This window comes from Microtus oregoni, unplaced genomic scaffold (assembly GCF_018167655.1).
Source record: "Microtus oregoni isolate MIOR12 unplaced genomic scaffold, Mior012 000017F_ref0000208, whole genome shotgun sequence".
NCBI classification, from domain to species: domain Eukaryota; kingdom Metazoa; phylum Chordata; class Mammalia; order Rodentia; family Cricetidae; genus Microtus; species Microtus oregoni.
Genome location: NW_024543076.1, coordinates 42,458,667 through 42,482,977, shown reverse-complemented (window position 1 = coordinate 42,482,977; position 24,311 = coordinate 42,458,667). Strand labels below are relative to the sequence as shown.

Here is a 24,311-nt window from a genome sequence, read left to right as displayed (position 1 = left end):
GGTGTGAGGAGCTGCTTTTGGCTTCCCCCGGCTCCTTGCTGTTTTTGATGATAGGTCCATGTACAGGGCGTTTATGTTTGGTCAGGTAACGTGTTTTTCTGAGAGTTGCGGTTGAATTGTCGTATATTGCTTTTTTTCCTTTTTAAACCCAAAGAGGTGTTTATAGGCTGCAGAAACCTCAGTCTCTTGTATGTACACATTTGTGTTGTTTAGAATGATCATATGATCATCTGCAGCAAAGATAACAATATGTTATCAAAAAACCTTTGTCTATTATGTGGAACCTGTAAAGGAGAAATAAAATACCAATCAGAGCAACTTCAAAAAAAAAAAAAGTCACTAGCATACTTTTTTCCCCCTAGACAAACTTTATTGGAAGCAGCAAGCAACTCACTGTGTGCCTTTGTCCCACAACTGCCCTCCGAAGATGGGAGTATCTTGAACCCGGGTCAAAAGCAGGCACACGTCACAGTGGCACATAAACTTCCTGGAGAGTGCCTGCAGCAGTTTTTTTTTTTCTTTTTCTCAGTTACATTTTTACCTTCTTTAACATACACTTGGGTTTTATCGGAGAAAATAAAACAAATAAAGGAACAACTTGCCACGAGTGAGAATAGAGTTTTCCCTAGAGTTAGGAAATGACACAGTGCCCTTTACTTTGAAGGGATTCTTGTCTTCTTGGATCCCCTTCACCAGAGGATCCTCTCCAGAACGTTCTTCAATATAGTTCTTTATTTCTTCAGAAGATTTAGACACTTCTTTGCGAAGTTGCTCAATGTCCATCTTCAGCTTCCTTTTCCGGCAGATCCTCAATGTGAAGGGCAGGCTTCTTTGCCCCAGAACTGGCCCAGGAGTCACTTGTGCAAGGCAGCCACTTGTCACTAGCATACTTTAACAGTAAGCAAAGAAAAGTTAAGAATAGGCTAGCGATCTCATTATACATTATTTTTAAGGAAAATATGCTAAAGGATAATTAACATACATGAAAAACTAATCAACATGGTTAATCATTAGAAAACTAAGGTTAAAATTGAAAAGACAATATTTTACTCTTGCAGAATATCTAGTGTCAATGTGAGAGAAGCTGACTAATATTTCGGATTCGGAGCATAGACAATACTTGTATACAATCTGGTGGGAATTTAAGTTAGTAAAACTCCGTGTAGACAGCTGATTCATATTTCCTCCCCATAATCAAATGGACCTACTACATGATTCAGTAATCAGTGCGTATATATTTATCCTGAAGATTTGAAATCACTTTGACAATAACCAAGTAATAGTATCTATTAGTAGATAGATAAATGAAGCAAATGTCACTTATGAAAATGCAAACAGTACTACACAGCCTTTACAGAAGAAAAAACAGTCTTTCTTTTCAGAAAACATAGAAGTAACTGACAATCAAAGAAATGAAGTAACCAAAAACAGGAAGAAAGAGACATGATCTCTCTGTTACTTGAACAAACTCAGAAGTATTGATTGTATTCAAGGTTCCTCATGATAATGCAGAAAGGCAATGATGGACAAGAAAATACAGATGCTCAGAAAGTGAGGAAGAGTAATGCCCCTTTGTGAGTTCTACTTTATTTTGACAATATATAGTTAATTATAATGTATGGTATATTTTTGTATTTTTCACTGTTTCTGAGAGTAAATTTCAGATGATTTATAATAAATAACAGATGTTTGAGATAATAGAAATGTGATTAAGTTTGAAATAATCATTCCACATTCCATTCAAGAATCATGACATCATATTTACCACATAAACAGTACAGTTATAATTATAATTTTGCAAAACAATTAAAGTATCTCAAGCACTCTTAAATCTCTCCAGTGTTTCCTTTATTTACTTTAAAAAACAAGTTATATTTTGTAATCCAAACATCATAATAAATTATTATTATAACATCTCTCCCTCAGTTCCTAGAGCTTCCTTAGCTGAAATTCTGTGGGAAGCTTGTATGCTAGTTTCCTGAGGTAGATATGGAGGAACCTATTTGAAAGGACAATCTTAATACCTGCCTCCAAGTGCTTACTGGGAGTAAACTGATTAAGACTAAGTTATGTGAACAAAATGCAAAATCACCCCTATTAGTAATTAAGTGGGAATGTAATACACGGCTAGCAATCAGACAAAGTAAAAACTCTTTAAAATGTGTGAAGGAAAACAGTATTTCAGTGTTCTTTTATATAAAATATCCAGCATGCAATAAAATAATAAGTGTACATATAGAAACAAAACCAACCATACTTGCATGGAAAACTAAATAATTATCAGAAACATAGGCAAAAATAACCCAGATTTTGGAACTTAGAATAATAATTTATACCTACATTTCACTAATTATAATAATTATATAATACTGTAGAAATGGAAATTTCAGCAGATTTAGGGTAACATAGTTAAAATGCATTGGATTATAAAGAAGATGGTGATATAATATTATGAATAACAAAATGCAAAGGACTGGCTATGTAAAATTTATTCAATCCTTGTTGACAAGTTGACTGGTGTGGTTCTCATGCATGTCTTGTTTAGGAAACAAGTGAGCTTCATTGTTATGTTTAGAAGATACTTTCTCTCAGCAAACATATTGGTCTCTGCCTGTTCCAATCTTTCTTCCCTTTCTTCCTTTATGCTCGCTGAGCCTTGGGTTCATTTCTTTTATTGGAGATGTACTAGTTTTCTCTGAAAACTGTACTGTAACTTACACTCTGGATTTTCACAAGTTGTTTCTTTCTATATGATCCTCTCTATCTGCTGCATAAATAAACTTCTTTGTTGTGGTGAGAGCTACAGTTTCTGAGTATAAGGACAAGTATCAAATGCAAATATCCTCCTATTCAGAATGCCTAAGCCCAGTTGGATAACTGCTGGTTAACCTCATTATAAAGTATTATTATTCCATTATAGATGATATTTTGACATGCTGGTCATTGTGATTCATTGCTTCAGAACTGGATAGGATTATTGATTATTTTTTTATCTTAGGATCTTGCACAGCAACTTAAAATCATAACCAGTAATGAGGTCCAGTAATTTGAGGGTTCTTCCAGAGCAGTTATGATTCTATTCATACAGGCCCCATGTCTGAAATATGTGGCATCTTCAGCAATATGTTCTTTACCTACAAGTTCTGAAAGGCAATCAAGGGTAGTGACAATAGCCTGTATTTTTTAGGACTCTCTTGGAAGCTCCTGACCTTGATGGAAATTTTTCGGTCTGGACTTGAGGCTTTTGCTTAATAGTCTATGGTTCATTTTGAGGCTAGAATGAAACCTGGCACCAGGTAAATTCCCAATAATCCACAAGGAACCCCAGAAAAGACCCTGTGCAATAGTGGAGAGTGTGCCTGAGCTGGCCTTTCCCTGTAACCACATCGATGGATACCTTAATTATCATCACAGAACCTTCATCCAGCAACTGGTAGAAGCAAATGCAGTGATTCACAACTAAACACTGGGCCAAGCTTTAAGAGACCAGTTAAAGAGAGGAAGGAGCAATAATATGAGGAAAGGGGTCAAGATCATAATGGGGAAACACACAAAAACAGCTGAACAAAGGTAGTGGGAGCTCATGGCTCTGGATTGATATCTGGGGACCAGCAAAGCACCAAACTAGGACCTCTGAATGCGATTGACAGTTGTATGGCTTGGGAAGTCTATGGGGCCACTGGTTTGAGACCAGGATTTATCCCTAGTGCTTTAACTAGCTTTTTGCAACCAATTCTTTTTTGAGGGATACCTTACTCTACCTAAATATAGGGGTGAGGGACTTGGTCCTGCCTCAAAATTATGCATCAGACTTTGTTGACTCCCCATGGGAAGCATTACTCTCTCTGAGGAGTGGATAAGGGTTGGATGGGGGGGAGAACAGGGGAGGAGAAGGAGTGGGAACTGGGATAGGTGTGTAAAATGAGAAAAGATCATTTTCAAATTAATTAATCAAAATAAAAAGTAGTCTATGGCTATTGGATGGAATATTAGGAACAAATCTGTATATACATTGATAATCCAGTCACAAGTCACTAAACTCATGTGCATAAAACAATATTTAATAGACATATATATATATATATTGTTTATAAGAAAAAAAGGAATCAATTTTGAGAAGGAATGTGAAGCAAGAAAGTGGTTACAATAATGAGGAACAGTAGAAATAATGAATATAGATTAGTTATGTTTAAAATTCTCAAAAATGTATTTAAAAGAAAAGGAATAGAAAGTACATTACTTTAAGTATTCTTATCCTGTCATAACTATCAAGCAGTGTAGTAACAGAATGACGATGGATATAAAGTTTAAAGAAAGAGATTGATGTAAAGTTCATCTTATTTGATATTATCTAGTCAAGTATGTTTCAGCCAAAGAATAACTCATTTTAGTGCTCTTAAAATTGTTTGAAATTGAATCCTGACCATTCAAGCAGTGTTCAGGTTTGGTTCCATTTCATTAAATGGGTCTGAAATTGAATCAGATCTTGGTGGGTTACTCCCACATTCTCAGTACTTCACACACATGTCAGCAGACACAGTAATGCATAAAATATTGTACCACTATTTTACTTGTGCATCTTTCAGGCATTTCATTGCTGTAGATCAATGAATTTGTAGCTATGCTGGTGTTTCCTTTTTCTCTTTTGTTAGCAGCATGTAGAGTACTATTGTGATTCCATTAACACTAGTTCTTGGAGGTGAAGGCTTTAGGTAGGTAGCAGCTCTACTTCTCTGTATTCAATAAGTTTTGAAAGTGTTGTTTTCAGCAATATGTCCTTAACATCAGTTTGTGAAGCACAATCGTTCACTAACTTTGACAATAGATTGGCCATTTTAGGGTACACATGGGACCAGGTTGACCAACAGCATCATTGGCAACCAATGTAGGGCCAAATCAAATACTGTTGATTTGCTAAAGGAATATAGCAATAAAATGACTCCTATTGGCATTCTGCTATATTAATAGATTTTTATTTGATCAACCATTATCAGAAAAGCTTCATCTTGTGGTAGATGGGAACAATTACAGGGACCCACAGCTGGACAATGTACAGCATGTGAATAACCTTGCAACACTAATCTTAAATGGGACATCTCCATCAAATCTCCCTCCCAGTGTTCAGGGAACACTTCAGAAGAAGATAAGGAAAGGCTTTAAGAGTAAGAGAAGACAGAAAACACCAACAAAACAAAGCCTTCTAAACATTTGAGGATCAATATACATATCAGTATATGTATATTGAGAGATTGCATCAGCATCCACCAGACTTTCATAATTCTGGGACAAATAGGATTTTGGAGCTGAGAGGAGAAGTAGAAAAAATCCCTATGCCAGTCCGGATTTATCCCATACTTTTTCAGACCTAGGCCAGCTGGCCTTGGTGAGTTCCCGATAGAACATCCCCATTGTCTCAGTGTGTGGGTGCACCCCTCGTGGTCCTGAGTTCCTTGCTCGTGCTCCGTCTCCTTCTGCTCCTGATTTGGACCTTGAGATTTCTGTCCGGTGCTCCCATGTGGGTCTCTGTCTCTGAAGGAATACTGAGAACTCAAGAACAATCGCAGTGGGTTTTTGATCCTACTGCACGTACTGGCTTTGTGGGAGCCTAGGCAGTTTGGATGCTCACCTTAGGATACCTGGATAGAGATGGACAGTCCTTGGGCTTCCTACAGGTCAGGGAACTCTGATTGCTCTTCGAGCAGATCAGGGAGGGGGACTTAATCGGGGGAGGGAGAGGGAAATGGGAAGCGGTTGCGGGGAGGAGGCAGAAATCCTTAATAAATAAATAAATTTAAAAAAAATCCCTATGCCAACACAGAAACTATATCTGATTGATAACTGCTTGGAAAGGGAAAATAGTTCTTTTTTTTTTTTTTTATGGAATGCCACTGTATATACAAGCCACTCTTAATGAAAGGCCCTCTGCCTAGTTTTGTCTCATAAGGCTTTGTCAGAACATTGTTGTCCTTGTGGGTGTGGGATATTTGTTGGTGTTTTATTTGCTTGTGGTTTGCTTAGGGTTTTGTTTTTATTTTGTTTTTTATTTGTTGCTTTGTTTTATTGTTGTATTTTTTGCTATACCTTATAGATATTTTGTGTATATATTATGATTTCTAGTTTTGTGCATTTATAGGATCTGTGTGTGTATGCATGTGTGTTTCTTTCTCTATATGTATTCCTTGAGATTTCTCTTTTGCTCTTTTGCTTATGTTTCTTTCATTGTTTTGTTCTATTCTAGCTTGTTTGAAGTCTTCAAATCGTGGGACTACAGCAGGATCTCATCATATTTGCTACAGAACCCGAGGTACTGGAATCTCGTTGATGATGAGTAAAGAGAAAATTTCCTACCCCTACTTAAATGTTCTGTGTATCTTTCCCTCTTACTAAAAGTCAAGCAACATCTCTAATTCATGAGGCAATTGTTCAGATTAATTGATCAGGAGCTGATAATGATAAATCAAGCATAGAAAACTTTACCTTGGAGGATATAAATTTAAGGTCAAACTCTCAGACAAAAATAAAACAAAACAACAACAAAAAAACAACCAAACACAAAACAAAACAAAAAATGCTGCTATTTTACTCAGTGTCTGATAGAGAAATGATGAAACACTACAACCCTGATCAGCATTCCTTGTTATTTCTAATTAATCATTTAACAAGACCACCTGAAAATACAGGCAAGAACCAATATTTTTGTCATATTCTCCTCCAGCTTTAAGGGCTGGCCATTCAGATTCCTACCTCTTACAAACCGTTTTCTTTACTATGACTTTTGGAAGGTAAACAGTTAAATTTTGCTCTAAAGCTGTCCTGCAGCCACCTATTACTTATGCTTCTTATTTAAATCACAAAGCAGGTTTTACTGACATGCTTAAAACATGAGACTGCGTGAATAGACTTATTTCAGCTGCTTTACAAATTCTCAATACTTTATAAAGTATTCCTACTGCTTTTCTTCCTACTGCTACACTAAAAATATGCCTTTCTCATTTTATGGATGAGACTACTCCCAGTACTGGTTTGTTTACAAAGAAACATGGCCACATACAGGATCTTCTGGTTAACTTATCTGAAAATAAATTCTGGAGAGAAAATGTTTTTTCAGCAATTTGTAAAAACTATACAGGATTATTTCCGATTTATTGGAGACGTTAAAAAACTAAACATTATATGATAAACTTCAGTTTATAATGTTTATTAACTCAATGTGCCTCTGCCTTTAATAGCTCACACTCTCTACCTTCACTTCAGCCTGTGTCTTCATTTCTCCCCTTCATCCCTCTGCTTTCGAGTGGCCGGTCAAATCAGAATGGACACGCTGCTGCTCCTCCCTTCCAGCCTAAATCCTATAAACTTGATTTAAATCCTAACACTAGAGTCATTTCTTTAGCTTTCTAATTGTCTTATTAAATGTCATTTACCTCACAGGTATAGGTAAAAATACAGCCACAAAATATTTGTCTTTTCTAAGTATTTTTAATCATATCTGAGCTCATATGTTCTCTGTTATCCTGCTGAGAGTTTAAAATACATTTTTAGAAGCCTATTTGATGAGGCATAAAATTTATTGTTATCTGTATTTAACTGAACTCTGGGATATATTGGTTAAGGAAAGTGGAAATTATGCAATCTGTTCCACAATCAGCGGTTTTGCTATGCACAGATGTTTGACTATTTGGACAGTATTACCTAACAACAAGGAGGCATAGCCACATACGCACATATCAAAGTTGTCCTGAATACAATGGATATCAATATCATCAGTTTGCACACGTGCTTTACCATAGTTTGAATTTTCTTCATAGTACACATTCTCTGCCTAGGATTTTAATAATGAAACTCCTGAATTCTCAGCAATTCTTTAACAGAGATTGGATTTTCACTAGAAGTATTTTTCTCAAGTTAATATTAATAACTATCATAGTAATCAAAGGTCAAAGTTGGATATCTGAAAGAAAGGCAATATAAAACTTGATTAGCACCTGTTGATAAATCTACAGGAAAGAAAATCTAAAGGGAAAATTTAGATATGTAAAATAAAAAGTGAGGGCAATAAAAGAAATGAAAGCAGTTTATCAATGAAAGAAATGTTCAAGTAGACTAAAGTAGACTATAGGTTGATTGAAATAGACAGTGCCAACTGTTACTGAGAGATTCCTATTTCCTGTAATGATAAATCAGTGCTAAGATTGACTTTTTAAAGTTTCTTGTAAACTTAGCCCTGAATGTGAATGTGTGTGTGTGTGTGTGTGTGTGTGTGTGTGTTGGCCATATATGGTCAAAGATGGAAGAGCAGTAGTTCTCAGAGATTCTAATGCTTTGACCTCATTTTATGTTGACCTCCAACTATAAAATTATTTTCTTTGCTACTTCATAACTGTAATTTTCAACTGATATAAATAGTAATATAAATATATATTTATAATACATTTATACGAACATAATATAAATATATACAAATACAAATATTAATATAATGTAAATGGTCTTAGATGACCCTTATGAAAGGGTCATTGGACCCCCAAAGCGTTGTGCTCCATGGGTTGAGAACTGCTATGGTAGAAGTTTCCCCAAGAATCAATCTATTAACCTCTTCTTAACTAGCCACTTGATACAGATACTTAGGATATTTAATAAGTTGAAACCTCTAAAATGAAATTAACAACAAAATAAACCACTCTAGTAACTTTTATTTATACAACTGATGTCAAATATTTAAGGGCTTATCTGAGTCTATTTTGTCTTCTATTTGTTACATTTAAGATAGCATATTTTAGTTATAGTTCAACTTAATATTCATTATTTCTCATTATAAAAATATTTTTCCTGAATGCAACCAGGTAAAAGTATCCAATGACACAAGCAATTTTTTTCTATACACATGCATAAACACACAGCTTAAATGTACTCAGTGGGTTCAAATAGGAGTTCAAATGAAGTTGGAGAAAAAAGTGATGTAGAAGGTAGAGAGGAAAATGGATGAGATAAAATAGGGAAGACATTTGAATCCATATTTATATATGAAGTTCTCAGTAAAGTAATTTGAAAATTCATCAATATTTAGAAGATATTGAAAAAGGTAAACATCAACACTAAAATTACAAACAAAACCAAGTAAGAACAGATTCCTTGTAATATACTTATATCTGAGATTGGAGTTTGAAATAATTTAGTAAAGTTTTATTATATTTTCTATAGAGATGACTGATAAAGACAAAAAATAGAGATTAGTAGTCAGACTATCCCACCTCAGTGTATTTTAGCTGAGTGCTTTAAATATATAAACAATTCTCTTTGAGATTTTGACTTAAGAAGGATACAATATACTAAAAATGGCTTAGTGTGATTCACTTTTTCTTTGGAAAAAAATTCAGTTGACTTCTTAGCTATTATCATGATGAATGCTTCAATGCTGAGCTTCTTTTCCAAGCTTAGACTGGGGCAAAAATAAGGTTGTTTATTTTTTCCTACATTTAACTCTAGTGAATTACAGGCTGTGTTATTCACATTAAAATACATAGTACCTGTAAACTGAATTGTCATGCACCAATTAAAGTAACAAGAAAACTTTTATGTATTGGCAATTTATTTCTATTAGTGCTTTAGCTATGAGATTTTTCTAAGGAATGGCACAGTATAAAATAGGACACAGTCATGTGAAAAGAATATTAATGCTACACTCCAAGTGTTATAAAATACACTTAAAAGTATATGAAATTCTCAAATAACTTATTTATATATAAGTTCAAATAAAAGTACTAGAAATGTGACATTTTTTGCAGTTCATATTCTGTAGCCAAATTATATGGAAATTGACTTAATTTTCAAGCAGGACTCTGCTCAATATTCAGAATTTGATACTGACATTGAACATAAAGTTGATATTGAAATGTGTACTAATATGATGTGTGAAATTAGTAAATAATGGAAAATTGCAGAAATAAGGAACTTTTGTAGCTGAGTCTTTGAAAATTAGCTCTGGAACACTTTCTTACCTCTGGGTGTCTTTGCTTCTCATTACCAACAGCATCAGCAAAGGCTATGCATTTCTATCCCAAGCTCTTAAGGAAGTCCACCTCAGTTGTCCTCCCTGAGGCAAATAGGTATACAAATGTGCTCACACTCAGTGCATAGCACCTCCCATGGTCCAAAGTCACCTAGAATTTATGCAGTTTAATTTAATATTTATTTCTTTAATTTACTATTTAATATATTTACTCTTTTTGAGAAAATTATGACTAAAATTCCTTTTTTTTTGTATTAGGAAACATTTTTCTTCTACCTCTCCTTCTTAGTAAGTATGTTTTACAGATGTCTTCTTAAGTCCTCTGATTTCAATAATCATTCTGTCGCATATTTACATGAAGGAAATTTTGACAATGATAATTTAGGATTGAGATGAAAAATAGTTTAAAAATATCCTAGTATTCTCAAACTTCTCATCAATGGAATTCATTCAATTTTATTTTAAGATAGCAAAATCTATTTCAATGTCTTAAGCATTTACTGGTCTGACATTAAAAGTAATATATGATAATTATAAAATACTAAGAATGTATCATCCTGGCTTTTATTATTTTAAGTAAATAATTTTATGATATTCCATTTAAGAATTTATTTTTTCCACTTACTGATTCTTGTGTCAACATCACTAATTATTATTAACATTCTTTATTTTAATTAGGCAATAATGTTCCAGATTGGAATTCTGATGGCTGGCTTTCAATGGTACTGTAATATGCTATTCAGGCAATTGGGTGAGAAAAATCACCAATATACCTAGCTGTAAAGACAATGGTCCCTAATTGTGAGCAGTGTGTTTGTTAGTGCAATAGTGATATGACTTTTACAAGACAACCAACTGATTTCTGATTAAATTAAAGGTCACTCCACAGGAAGAAAGGCAAGAGGGTATGTAGAACGAGTGGATGGATTTCTCTTCCATTTCTAATAGAATATCTGTGTCAAGCAAAATCCTTTTCTAAGCCCCAACAAAAACCTAACAATGGAGGAATTTTCTTTTAATAAATGAATTTCTGTTTTTAAGTATATCAAAATTCTAGGAGTAAATATATATATATATATATATATATATATATATATATATTTTGGTTCTTGTTTTTATTAGCTTGTATGATGGTAAAAAAAAAACGTAGTGAATATTCGTTCATACATGATTCATAATGGAGATGGAGTGATGGGATTGTTGTGTTCATGAACTAATAATAGCTGTGGTTGCCTGCACAACATCAAGGTCTTTAATGTCGAACATGGACACAGGAGTGACTCATATGTAATCATCTCTAATTGAAGAATCATTGGTACTACAAGGCAACCATGGTCTATTCCCATTCATCATGTATCGTCCTATACTTCATGCACATACAGGCATTACTAACTTGTGTCAGTTCATTATTATATCAGGGGAAGGGCACAAAACCAATAAAAATTGTACTAAAATTCTTATAGTTTATTATTTTCTCCTTGGTCTTTTAATATATGTGTGTATGTATGTGTGTGCTTTTTTATATGTGCCTTTATTTTTTTAATATGTGAATTATTATGGAGGTAGAAAATTTTACATTGATTTGTTCCAAGATTTCACTTTTATTATATCATATGTTTATAATTAAATTATTGAAGATTAAGTTTTTTAAGGCTCAATGTATATAGCAATAGTTAATTTAGAAAGATAACCATTTAAGACTGCTTATGTTTTGTATTTACTCATTTAACCATTTCCTTGATAGCATTAAGAAAAATTTCAACTCCATGAACACAAATAATCTTATCATTATATATTAAAAAAGGATATTTGCTTTAAAATTTGTGAGTTTATTTTGGAGGGTAAGTTGCATGTTCTCAGGATCAAGAACATTAATCAAATTACAGTATCAATCATTTTTTAATTTTAATCTTTTCTTTGCTCCTATTTCTAGTTTCATGATTTACAGCTAAAGCATCAAGAATATTTATTATTATTAATTTGAATCTGTGGAAAACATATAGGATTTTATAGATGTAAAATTAATTAACAGAAATGGCAATGTTTTAATATTCATTTTCTATGGTATTTTTCTTTTAAAAAATCAAATTCTGTTTTTAAGTACATTAAAATTCTAGGAGTAATATTAAATATAAATTGCTTTCTGGTTCATGTTTCTATTAGCCTATATGGTAGTATAAATAGGTAGTGAATATGCTTTCACACATGGTGTAAAAATTACTGAATGGGCCTAATTATTTTATAATATTTCTAAGTAAAACATGGAGCCATTACATTATTGAATTATACACATCAATAATATTGGTCAAGCTATCAAATGATTTCTGCCTTCTTTTGCTATGTTTTATAATTATATATTCTTTTCATAGAACTTGTTTTTATATGGTATAAAATTTTGTTTCTCAACTACATCATTTTGTGAAAGATAGAAACTGTTAATACTGAATTAGCTTAATCACTGTTCCTGATATGCAGCAATTTTCCTTACACAAGTCATGACTTATTGCTACAATGCCTTAACCATATACATTGAATGCTAAATTTTATTTTTAGATATTGTGGTTGGTCATCAGCTACATGACTTTTTTTTCTGTATATGTTTATAGTTGGGAGAGGTGATTGGCAAGAAATGAGAGTTCAATGATGTGATAGATGATGTTTGTGCTGATTTTCAACTTGACAGTACCTACAATCACCTTGAAGACAAATATCTGGGTATATCTGTCAGGAATTATTAAGTTAGGGCAGTTGATTTGGTAACATAAACCCTAAATTTTGAAGGTCATGGGAGTTGCAGCAGGTGACAACTAGTATTCAGATGTCAACCCACCAGAGGAATGATTCTCTGATGAAGGATAATCTCATCCAGGAATGGCCTGTGATACTACCAACTCTGGAAACTGTTGCTTTTGTTTGTAATTTCATATGTGCAAAATTAGCTATGGTGGCTTTCTAACACCTGAAATTATAATGTATAGTTTCATGGGATTTGTATATGTAATCTCATGAAGGCATCTCAATCTTATTGACATATATATCCATGGATGGTTGGGAAGATGACCCCCCATTTAGTTGTATAATTTTGATTTAAAGAAAATATACTAGAATTTGCTTCATAACTAGAGCTATTGTCCCAAGAGGACTATAAAATACTTAAAATCTTGCTTTAATCTTTTTACTTCACCTACACATAATTAGCTATATTTACTTCAGAGAAAGTTAAAACTAGACTGAGTTATCCTGTAAATCGATCATAAGTTAAAATCTTTATAGATTTGTACAAAATCAGAGGTGCAGATGTCTAACCAAGGTTATTAACACAAAGCAATGACCCCCCACCAAAATCATAATACTTCTTTACTTGTCAAGTCTGACTGATAAAACCTATGTCTCACATCATGTCTCACTGGGCACTGTGCCCCTAGCCTATGGTTTTAGTCTTTTCCAAAAAACCTTGAAACTTTATGTTGATATGGTAAATTGTTCTGTCCTTATCTTTTATCCAAGGAGATGTAGCTAGTAACATTTTTCTTATTGCTTCAACCCTCCTGTTTAAAAAAAAAAGTTTTTAAGCCAGGTGACTAAAGAAACAAGAGAAAATTAAAACAGAGGAGAACTAGAAAGAATTATAAATTAGAAGAAAAATAAATGAGAGAAAAATAAGGAATATGACCCAAACCACACATGTGTGAATTTGTTCTGTACCCCTCAGATAGAAAACTCTTAAATTCAGTTTCACTATGATGTGGAGCTTTAAAAAAAAAAAAAAACTTGGTTATAGCTTTCAGAGCTGGTCTCTCAGACTACTAATACAAAATGTGGCTAGGTTAAGGTGCCAGACTACAGGAGACAGAGAATAGAGCTAAACAAGCAGACCACCTCTCTCCATTTGCTTGGAGTGGATGTGACACCAACAGTGGCCTCCAGCTCCTCTTTCCATTTCCTCAGTGAAGATGTGCTGTGGGACAATGGTCCGTTCCCTGTCACTTATATTTTAAATAATTACTGATTTGCCAGTAGACCAGGCAGGAAGTAGAGGCAGGAAAATGCGAATTCTGGAAGAGGGAAGCATATTCTGCAGTCATGATCCATCCACAGAAGAAGCTATATGTGACTGCCTCGCCAAATATGGTACTGAGCCAGGTGGCTAACATAGACAAGAATAATCAGCTAATATAAGTTATAAGAGTCAATAAGAAGTCTGAAGCCGGGCGGTGGTGGCGCACGCCTTTAATCCCAGCACTTGGGAGGCAGAGGCAGGCGGATCTCTGTGAGTTCGAGGCCAGCCTGGTCTAACCAAAAGCTACGGAGAAACCCTGTCTCGAAAAATCAAAAAAAAAAAAAAAAAAGAAGTCTGAGATACTAGGTCAATCAGTTTGTACGTAATGTAGACTTCTGTGTGATTTCTTTGGTATTTAAAAGACTGCAGGAACCAGGCAGGACAGAAACCTCAAACAACAAAGATGTGAGAGAGTCACCTGCCTCTAATTTCTGCCCCTATTTCCTTACCTTGATTTGTTATGCCCTAGAAATGTGAGCAGAAAAAAAAATGTCTCTTGTTAGATAGCATAGCATAATAAAATGAAAAATAACAATACAGGTAATATCATGTTCTAGCATAGAATTTTTTATATGTGTTTCAATTAGTATTTTTTTTTAATCTCTATGGTGCAAAGTATGGCCATTAGTGAAATACCAGATTACCAACACATCATTCAGTGAGGTTGAAAAAATATTCTATCTAAAATTCTCCAATAACTTTTTGCCCATCAGTGAGTTTGTGAGGTGATGATTCTATGCAAACTTTGATTATCAGATGATTCAATTTCAATAAATATATACCATTTCTGGAAAAGATACATGCCAAATATAAGTTAGAATTTTCATTTCTGTGATTCAGCAACATGAACAAAAAAAACTAGTGGAGGAAAGATTATATTTTATTTTACAATTGGCCATTGATCACCCAGAAAACACAAGGAAAGAACACAAGCCAGGGTAATGGAGGCAGTAGCTTGTGTGGAGGTCATGGAGGAGTGCTCATTACTAGTTTATGCCTCATGGCTTCCTCAGATTTATAGCTTATAAAAGCTAGAGATAGTAGTGCAGGAGTGGCACCTGTAGCATACGGGCCTGCTTTGGGGTTTCTGTCCTGCCCAGTTTCCGCAGCCGTTTAGCCCCCCAAAATCACATAGAGGTCTCCATAACTTATAAACTGATTGGCCCAATAGCTCAGGCTTCTTATTAGCTCCTGTAGATTACATTAACCCATTATTCTGATCTGTTAGCCACATGGCTCAGTACCTCTTTCAGTGGGACAGATCATATCCTGCTTCTTTGGTGGTCTGGGCAGGACTCTGGAGGAATGGGCTTCCTCCTTCCCAGCATTCTCCTGTTCTCATTGCCACGCCCCTACTTTCTGTCTGGTTGACCGGCCAATACATCCTGCCTGACCAATCAGAGTTTATTTAAAACATAATTGACAGAATACAGACAATTCTCCTGCATGAGGCACCACTCACAGTGGCATTTATTTTCATATCAGGCGTAAAGTAAGAAAATGCAGCACAGATTTGACTGTTGGTCAATATTCCAGAGAAATTTTCTCAACTAATATTCTTTCTTACAAAAATATTTTCATTTTGTGTACAGTTGAGATAAAACTAGTTATCACTTCTCTGAAGGCATTAGTCACAAAAAACTCCTCCATCAGTTTGGAAGTATGATTAAAAAGGGTTATTTAATTAAAGGAAAAATTTGTAGATCACCATCCTAGACAACAGCCTTTTGAGAGAACAGGAACAAAGTCTAGCAGCAGGAAATGGGAACTGGAAACAAGAGAGTGAGATCAGGGCTACCATTGCTTTTAAAAGCAAAGAGAGACCACACCCAAGTGGGCAGGTGTCTTAAAGGCTATTGATTAAATGAGTGGAAGGAGCTAGCTCCAGCAGTGCCTCCCCCTTTTGTTTAAATAAGAGAGTTCCAAACCCAATGCAAAACAATATACACTAGGAACAGATATCAAGTATAAGATTAGAATTACAATCAGTATAAATGATATTAAGCAAGAAATGTTTTAATAAACATTCTATCCTAAGGTGTCTAAATCTTGTATTGGAAATAGCTTGGCTAGATCATAAGAGGATGATAACTATGACTATCTAATCTTCAAACCTATTGAAGACCTGAAAATGGAGAAAATATTACTTGAGCAGGCAGGAAGTACAATCAAGTAGCTTCCAAAGCGAGCAATATATGCAGAGATTATTAGCTACCTGAGCAATTACCCAAAGTCTCATTTTGCAACGTTTAAAGCAACCAACTTTGGCTATGGCCTAGAGTAATTGACAGACTATTTTCAGAGGCAGGAAAATTTTCAAAACTATCTTATCCTGTCTTGGCAAGATTTGACAGTCCTGCTTATCCATTTCCAGCTATCATGTAACTTTTCAGTGATTGAGGCATTGTCAGTTCCTTGCCCAAAGGCCAGTTTTGTCAAGAAGAAAACAAGCTCCAAGTGGAGTGTCTTTAGTGCTCAGCTTCCTCTTGGAAATAGATTGGTCTGTCAGAATCAATCATGTCTCATGTCAACAAAGTCTTAAGTTATTTAAATTCCATGTTCTACAGATCCTTGAAGTGGTTGAAGATTCCCTATCGTGACAAAATAAAATCTTTATATATCTAAAGAACCTAACTGATCTGACTACATGAACAACAAACATGAACAACTATTGACCTATAATAATTAATACCTATAAAACTTAAAGGCTACAACTTCATGTTAGAATATTAAATAATCTGTAAATAAATGTGCAATAAATGAGGATAGTGACCTAAAAATGTAAACAATCTACATGTATTTTGATCATAGGAAGAACTAATATATAATACAATATTAAAATATATCCTAAAAGTTGTATCAATATATAATATGTCCTAAACCAAGATAGAAACATGCATATATATAATCTGACAAAATAACTTTGCATAGGTGTACAAATGTAAGCAAATGTAACAGATATAATTTGAACTTGTATTAATATAAGAAAACTATACCAATGTTAATTATCCATAAATAATAGTTCACAAGTATTCATTCTATTACCCATTATCTCACCCCCCATTTTTCTTTAAACAAACACAGTTTTCACCCCAAACCTCTATCTAGTACAAATAATAATCAATACCCCCTAAACAGTGTTCCCAAACCTATGGACAAACTTTTTTGGGATGGGGGCGTTGTCTTCTAGACACTGTCATGAAGGCAATGTTCTCTTAATGGGATCCTTCAAAAATTAAATGGTGGTTAAGTTCCAGAATTACTGTCTAGTAGAGTTACAAACAATTTCTGAGCAGTCAATAGGTTTTTGTTGTTGTTGTTGTTGTTTTCAAAGTTCTCATTTGGAGTTCTGGCCAGAAAATGAGAAGGTGCACCATTTCAGCAGCTGGTACCCAAAAAGAGTTTTATAATAGTGCTGTCTACATCACGAAGTCATCTAAACTAGGTGGATTTGTTGTTGTGGGACTCCATCTTCTTACTGGAAACTTCAAAAATATTGCAGAAAAATCTGTAGGAAAATCTATGTTCATCATGGAAAACTTAAACATTGTTCATATAAAAATACATTCAATGAAGAATATGATATAGACAAAATAAGCATGGAGAACGTAAAACTTTTCTTAAAGTCTTTCTTCAGTCCCATACCAGATGGCTCCTGATATGAGACAGAAACTCTGAATATTCCTTTTAACAACAAGCTTGGATTTATAGGAGTACAGATCATTGTTGATCCTCAAATCAAGTTGAATATACTAATATGTGTGTATGTGTGTGTGTAAATTTAAGTGTAACCCATACCTGGATTCATAAACTATATTCTGTTTCCTAGATGGTCCTTAATGGATAGTTATTTTCTTCTCTAAGCATTCAAACATCCAGGGTGTCTTGAATTTTTGATGATGTGTATTTTCTTGTAAAGATAAGAGCAGAGCCCTGCCCTAACCCTTATGTATGATTGTCACCATTGTGGATGAGGTATCATTTCTCTTTTTCAAGAGGATTCTCCTTTTCAAAGTGAATCTTTATTAACTTTGATGGCATACATAATTTTCTTCTCCTTTGGAAACAAGAGCAAAACCCCTTCCCCAACATAATATATCTCCTGGTTTCCATTATGAGGTCAACACATCCTTGAAATATACTGGTTGATTCAATTTAGAAGTTTTTTCCCACTATCTAATGTCTCTCTGCTGCTGTTTGATGTGGGAGTCTTCTGTTTTGTGTTGATTTCATTGGTTAAATAAAGAAACTGCCTTGGCCCTTTAATAGGACAGAAAATTAGGTAGACGGAGTAAACAGAACAGAATTCTTGGTGAAAGAAAACCGAGTCAGGCAGTCACCATGACTCTCCTTTTTGAGACAGCCACAGGTTAAGAATCTCCCTGGTAAGTCACCACCTCATGGTGCTTCACACATTATTAGACATGGGTTAATACAGATGTGAGAGTTAGCCAATAAAAGGCTGGAATTAATGGGCCAGGCAGTGTTTTAAAAGAATACAGTTTCCGTGTAATTATTTCGGGTAAAGCTAGCCAAGCCGGTGGCCGGGAGACCTTCTGGGTGGCGGGAAGCAGCCCACTGCTCCTACTACAGCTGTTATTCCTTTCTCATTAGCGTTAAGAAAATTAAAGGATTATGCCATCTATTTCTGGGAGTATTTTCATTCTCTTTCTGTTTTGTCAGCATATCCTTTATAGTATGATTTGAGCTTTCTATAACTGCCTGACCTTTTGGATTATTTGATATACCTGTAATGTGCTATGTATTATAATAAGCAAACAGCATTTCATTTTCTTAGATATATATATATATATATATATATATATATATATATATACTGAACCATTATCTGTATTTATTTGTGCAGCTATACCCATGAAGGCCATAACTTCAAATAAATGTGTGATTACTGAATCAGCCCATTGAAAATCTGAATATGTGTCTATGGTGTGCTGTATGTATTTTAATTTACCAAATTCTGTAAAATGGAACACATCCATGTGCCAGGTTTCATTTCATTGAGTACCGTTTGGGTTACTCCCTGCAGGCAAATGTGTTTGATTAAAGAAAGAGCAAGTAGGACACCTGTTTATAATCTTAGCTTGTTGCCATGTCATAGAAAACTCTTTCTTTAAACCTTTGCTATTGACATGATGTTTTTATGAAATTCAGAGGCCTGTAACACACACTTTCAATCAATAATTGATTAATTTTTGCATTATCTTGTGCTAGAGGACCTGGCAGACTCAATGGTCAGATGTGTTTTATGTATATACAACAAAGCCTATTCCTGATTATGTCTTCAACCTGGATGAATAATGAAGGCAATTTGTACCATCTGGTATAAATTCAGCAGTTTCAATATGCAAGAAAACTCTGCATATTACGGATAAGTATATGAGAGGTTCTTTAAAATTATGGACAGAATTATAAGGACTTTGTTCCATCTTACTAAATTCTTCTGATTTGTAAGCAGGTTTCCCTAATTTATTAGCATCAGTATAAAAATGTATGGGCTCCAGTTATTTGTGCATCATGTACAGTTTGGGGAAGAATCCAAGAAATTTTCTTTATAAGGTTAAGTCTACCACTCTTAGGATAATTGTTATTTATTTCTCCCCAAAAATTAGCACAAGCCCTTTGTCAGGGTTCATTGTCTTCCCATAACTTTTTTATTTCATCAAGAGTAAAAGGCACTATAATCTCTTCTGGGTCTATACCTGCTAAATGATGAAGTCTCAATTTACCTATTATAATTAATTCAGAGACTTTTCTACGTATGTTTTTAATTTTTTACTTGGTTTATGTAGTAAAAAGATCCATTCTAAGATAATATTGTTCCTCTGCATTAAAATTTCTGTAGGAGAAATTCTGGAAGGAAATAGGACTAGAGTACAATTAATATTTAGATTCACCCTATCCACATGTTCCTCGTGTAATTTCTCCAAAACAATCATCAATTCATTTTTCACTTCAGCTGTTAATTTTCTGAGATTATTCAAGTCTTCTTCACCATCTAAGGTTCTTTTTAATTATTAGATCAAGTGTTATCCCAACGGCCAGTCATAGACTGAACATGTCTCCTAATAATCTTTGAAAGTCATTAAGAGTCCACAATCAGTCTCTCCATATTTATACTTTTTGTGTTCTAATTTTTTGTAAGCCTATTCTGTAACCTAAGTAATTAGCAGAATCCCCTCTTTGAATATTTTCAGTAGCAATTTGTAATTCTCATATAGACAAGACTTTCTTTACTTCTTCAAACATCCTTTGTAATGTATCCATATTTGAATCAGATAACAAAATGTTATCCATGCAATGCTGGATTATAGATTTAGGAAATTGCTTACAAATTATTTCCAATGGCTGGCTGACAAAGTATTGGCACAGGGTGGGGCGATTGAGCACCCCCTGTGGGAGGATAATTCATTGATACCTTTTAGTAAGTTGAGAATTATTATAAGTAGACACTGTGAAGGCAAACTTTTCTCTATCCTTTTCTTATAAAGGTATAGTAAAGAAACAATTCTTTAAATCAATAACTATAAGAGGTCATCCTTTTGGTAACAGAGAAGGAAGAGGAATTCCAGATTATAGAGAGCCCATAGGTTGAATGACCTTTTTGATAGCCCTTAGATCTGTCACCAATCTCAATTTTTGAGATTTCTTTTTGACAACAAATACAGGATAATTCCAAGGGATGGTAAATTATTCTATATGTCAGGCATCTAGTTGTTTTTGTACCAGCTGTTCTAAACCTCCAACTTCTCCTCATCTTGAGTTAACTGTTTAACCCATATTGGTTTCAGTTAATCATTTTAAAGGTAGGGCTGTTGGTACCTCTGAAGTTTTATCAATTGCTTTGTGTTCTTGTACAGCCAGAATGGCTGGTGTCTGTCATCTTTAATTTCTTCTAATATTTTCCTTAGAAACATAAGTTTTTGGGACTGCAGGAATGTTAACCTGGGTATTCCATTGCTGCAATAGATCATGACCCCACAAATTCACTGCAATATTGGCTATATATAGCCTTAGTTTTCCTATTTGCTTTTTTGGCCCTATACATTCAACCCATCTTGTGCTTTGTTTTACTGGAGATAGGGTTCCAGTTCCCAGGAAATGAACATCTACGACTTTAAGAGGCCAATTCAGATGTCAAGATTCTGGATCAATGATACTTACATCCACACCCATATCTAGTAAGCCTTAAATAAAAATTCCATTTATACAAACTCTTAGCTTTGGTCTTTGATCATTTATAGAAGTCTGCCAAAATATACATTTCCTCTGTCCTACTGGAGTTTTGACTCCTACACATCTAATCTATCAATCAGACCAGTATTGCTTTTTACAGCAGGCATTGATATTTTAAATTTTCTTGGTGAGACATTTTCTCCACTGTAACTGGTAATGACTGGATCACTTTCATCATGGGGGCCTGTGAGAGTCCCCCCATGGATTTCCCGATGGTATCAGGTTGCCTATTCTATCTTTAGTTAACCTACATTCATTTGTCCTATGTTGGCCTTTGCCATGCCTCCTAGATTCACCTGAAGACTGAGTCCTCCTATTTCTGCCATTCCCAGAGGAGGTATTATTCCATGGAATGCATTGTCTACAATCCCTTCTTACATGTCCCATTCTACCACAATTAAAACATTTAGTATTTTGATGTCTTCTCTTACAATTGGAAATTGCTTCTCTAACCCATGATTCAGTACCATAATTGAGTGTCTCAACATTCATTTTATGCAAGACCCATTCATCCATGGGTGCTGATCTGATCTTTAAAGGCCTAAGGATCCATTTACACTCAATGTTGGTATTCTCATAAGCCAAAGATTCAATTATTATATGTCTAACTGCTGGGTCAGTTACCCTTATTTGTATAGCCCTAGTTAGTCTTTGCAAAAAAATCACTAAAAGTTTCTCTCTGACCCTGTTTAACACGAAGATATGATTCCATTTTCATTCTTAGTTCTTGAATCTTGCCCCAAGCTATTAAAGCTGCTGTGCTACATAGGTACAAGTTGTGGTCATAATAAAGATCTTGATCCTTAGGATCAGAGTAAGGAGGAAGGTCCTTCACCTAGAATTTGATCTAAAGAAATCTCAAGTCCATTTGCTTTTCCTTGATGCTTTAAAATTATTGCCTCCTCTTTTAAAAAGCACCTCCAAAGTAAATGATGTCCATTTTCTAGGACTTCTGAGATTAACTGATACATTGCTTTGTTACTAAAAATCCTAGGTTTCCATCATCTCTCTAACAAAGGATGAATGTAGTCCATTGCTTGTTTAATTTCCTTCAGATCAGTCATATGTGTGGGCTCCCATATATATTCTTTGACAGCCCTAGGGTACTTGGGGCCAGATACATTTTGTGTTGTTATTACTGGAAAGGCAGGCAGAACTCTGGGGAAGTTGTCCCAGAGATTTTTTTGCCTTTGTACCTTTTGTTCCTGGTCATCAAATTTGATAATATCATCATTTTTTTTTCAAATCTGTTTACCATTGCCTTTTTAATGTCTGGATTTCCTGTCCAGTGTTCTCTTCTAATGCCCTCATTGAGGATTGCAAGTTGTGAAGTATGTCCAGTAAAGATAATGTCTCATCCTTGGACATAATCTTTATAGCATACATATTACCTTCCTGTAGAGACATTTTATCAGTCAATCAGTCATACCCCTTTGACAGAGTCTAATTAATACATTCAACAGTGTGAATTCTCTCAAATAATATTTCAGCACTCACTGTCATTTATTGGGTTTTATGTGACAAATCATCTCTTTCCTTCTCCAGAGTGCTTAATCTTCTGCTAAATGAAGTCATATTCTTCTTCATATTTCCAAACTGTTTCTTGAGAAATGTGGTTTCAGTCTGTAAAGACTGCACCATTTCTGAAAATGCCTCATTCTTAGCCCTATTATCAAACCATTTTTTAAGAAAAAAATATTGAGGACAAAACTAATTCTCAGAATAAGGATTGATGATGTAGAAGGGACATCATATAATTCTTGTAAAACCTCACACATGCTGTAAGTAAAGAAGCTATTGAAACCTAGAATGGTTAGGTTGTCTAACATATTGCCCTTTTAAACTAGCAACTTATGATCTATATTTAGGATATTAAGTCTTACCTGTGGTTTAATTAGTTGGATTAGGTGCAATAACCATAACCTTCAAGTAGGTGCCACAGGCCACTTACAAAACTAACCTAGCTGGGCCTGGTGATGCAGTTGGAGTCATATGACTGGTATGAGTCTGATTTTTAGTATGAAATGCTAAAAGATATGCTTAGATAAAAAAAATTGGTTATTAATAGTAATCACAGACTGTGTGTACCTCAGTGGGCCTTGATTGGTCAACAGCTGCAGTAGCACAGAGATAACAAGATAAAAGCAGGCACCCAGGAAAGCCCATATCCCATCTGAATTTCCATGCAGTGTGCAGTGGCAGGAGGACTTGAAATTGCTCTGAAGTGAGTAATGAGATAATATAAAGAACCATGGCCGATCTCCCGCAAGAAAAGCCACCACTTTGTGAGAATTCTATTTCCAAATGAATGCTGGCTCCATGCACAGGCTGTGCTGGCTGAGGGAGAGCCTAGCCAGGTGCACTCCGAGCTTTCACCAGAGGAGTTCTAAAACCAAATATTTGTTGGGTGCCAGATGAAGGCATAAGTCACAAAACAATCCCACACAAGTTTGGAATTATTATTAATAAAAGGGTTATTTATTTAAGGGGAAAACTTAGAGATTTCTGTCCTAAACAACAGCCCACTGAGTGAACAGTAACAGAGTCTAGCAGCTGGAAAAGGGAGCCAGAAGCGAGAGAGCAAGAGCAGCACTACAGCTGCTTTTTAAAGCAAAATAGACCATGCCCAAGTGAGCTGGTATATTAAAGGCTATTGACTGAAGGAGCTGAAGGAGCTCCCACAGCACTTCTCCATTTGTTGAAGTCTTATCTGAGGGTATCTATACTGATCATGCATACATAAAACAGAATAAAAGCAATGTACAGCAATCCAAAAGTCAACATTAAATTAAATGGAGCTAAAATCAAAGTGATTCCACTAAAATCGAGAATAAGACAAGGCTGTCCACTCTCTCCATATCTATTCAATATAGTATTGGGAGCTCTAGCTAGAACAATAAGACAGCAAATTGATAAGGATGAAGTCAAACTTTTGCTATTTGCAGATTATATGATTCTACCAGTGAACTACTACATAGCTAAGAAACA

General features: G+C 34.7%; 1 pseudogene; it reads right to left on the bottom strand.

Annotated features, from left to right (window-relative positions):
* Positions 1-631: 631 nt before the first annotated feature.
* LOC121458320 lies at positions 632-943 on the bottom strand (annotated as a pseudogene).
* Between the last annotated feature and the right edge of the window lie 23,368 nt (positions 944-24,311).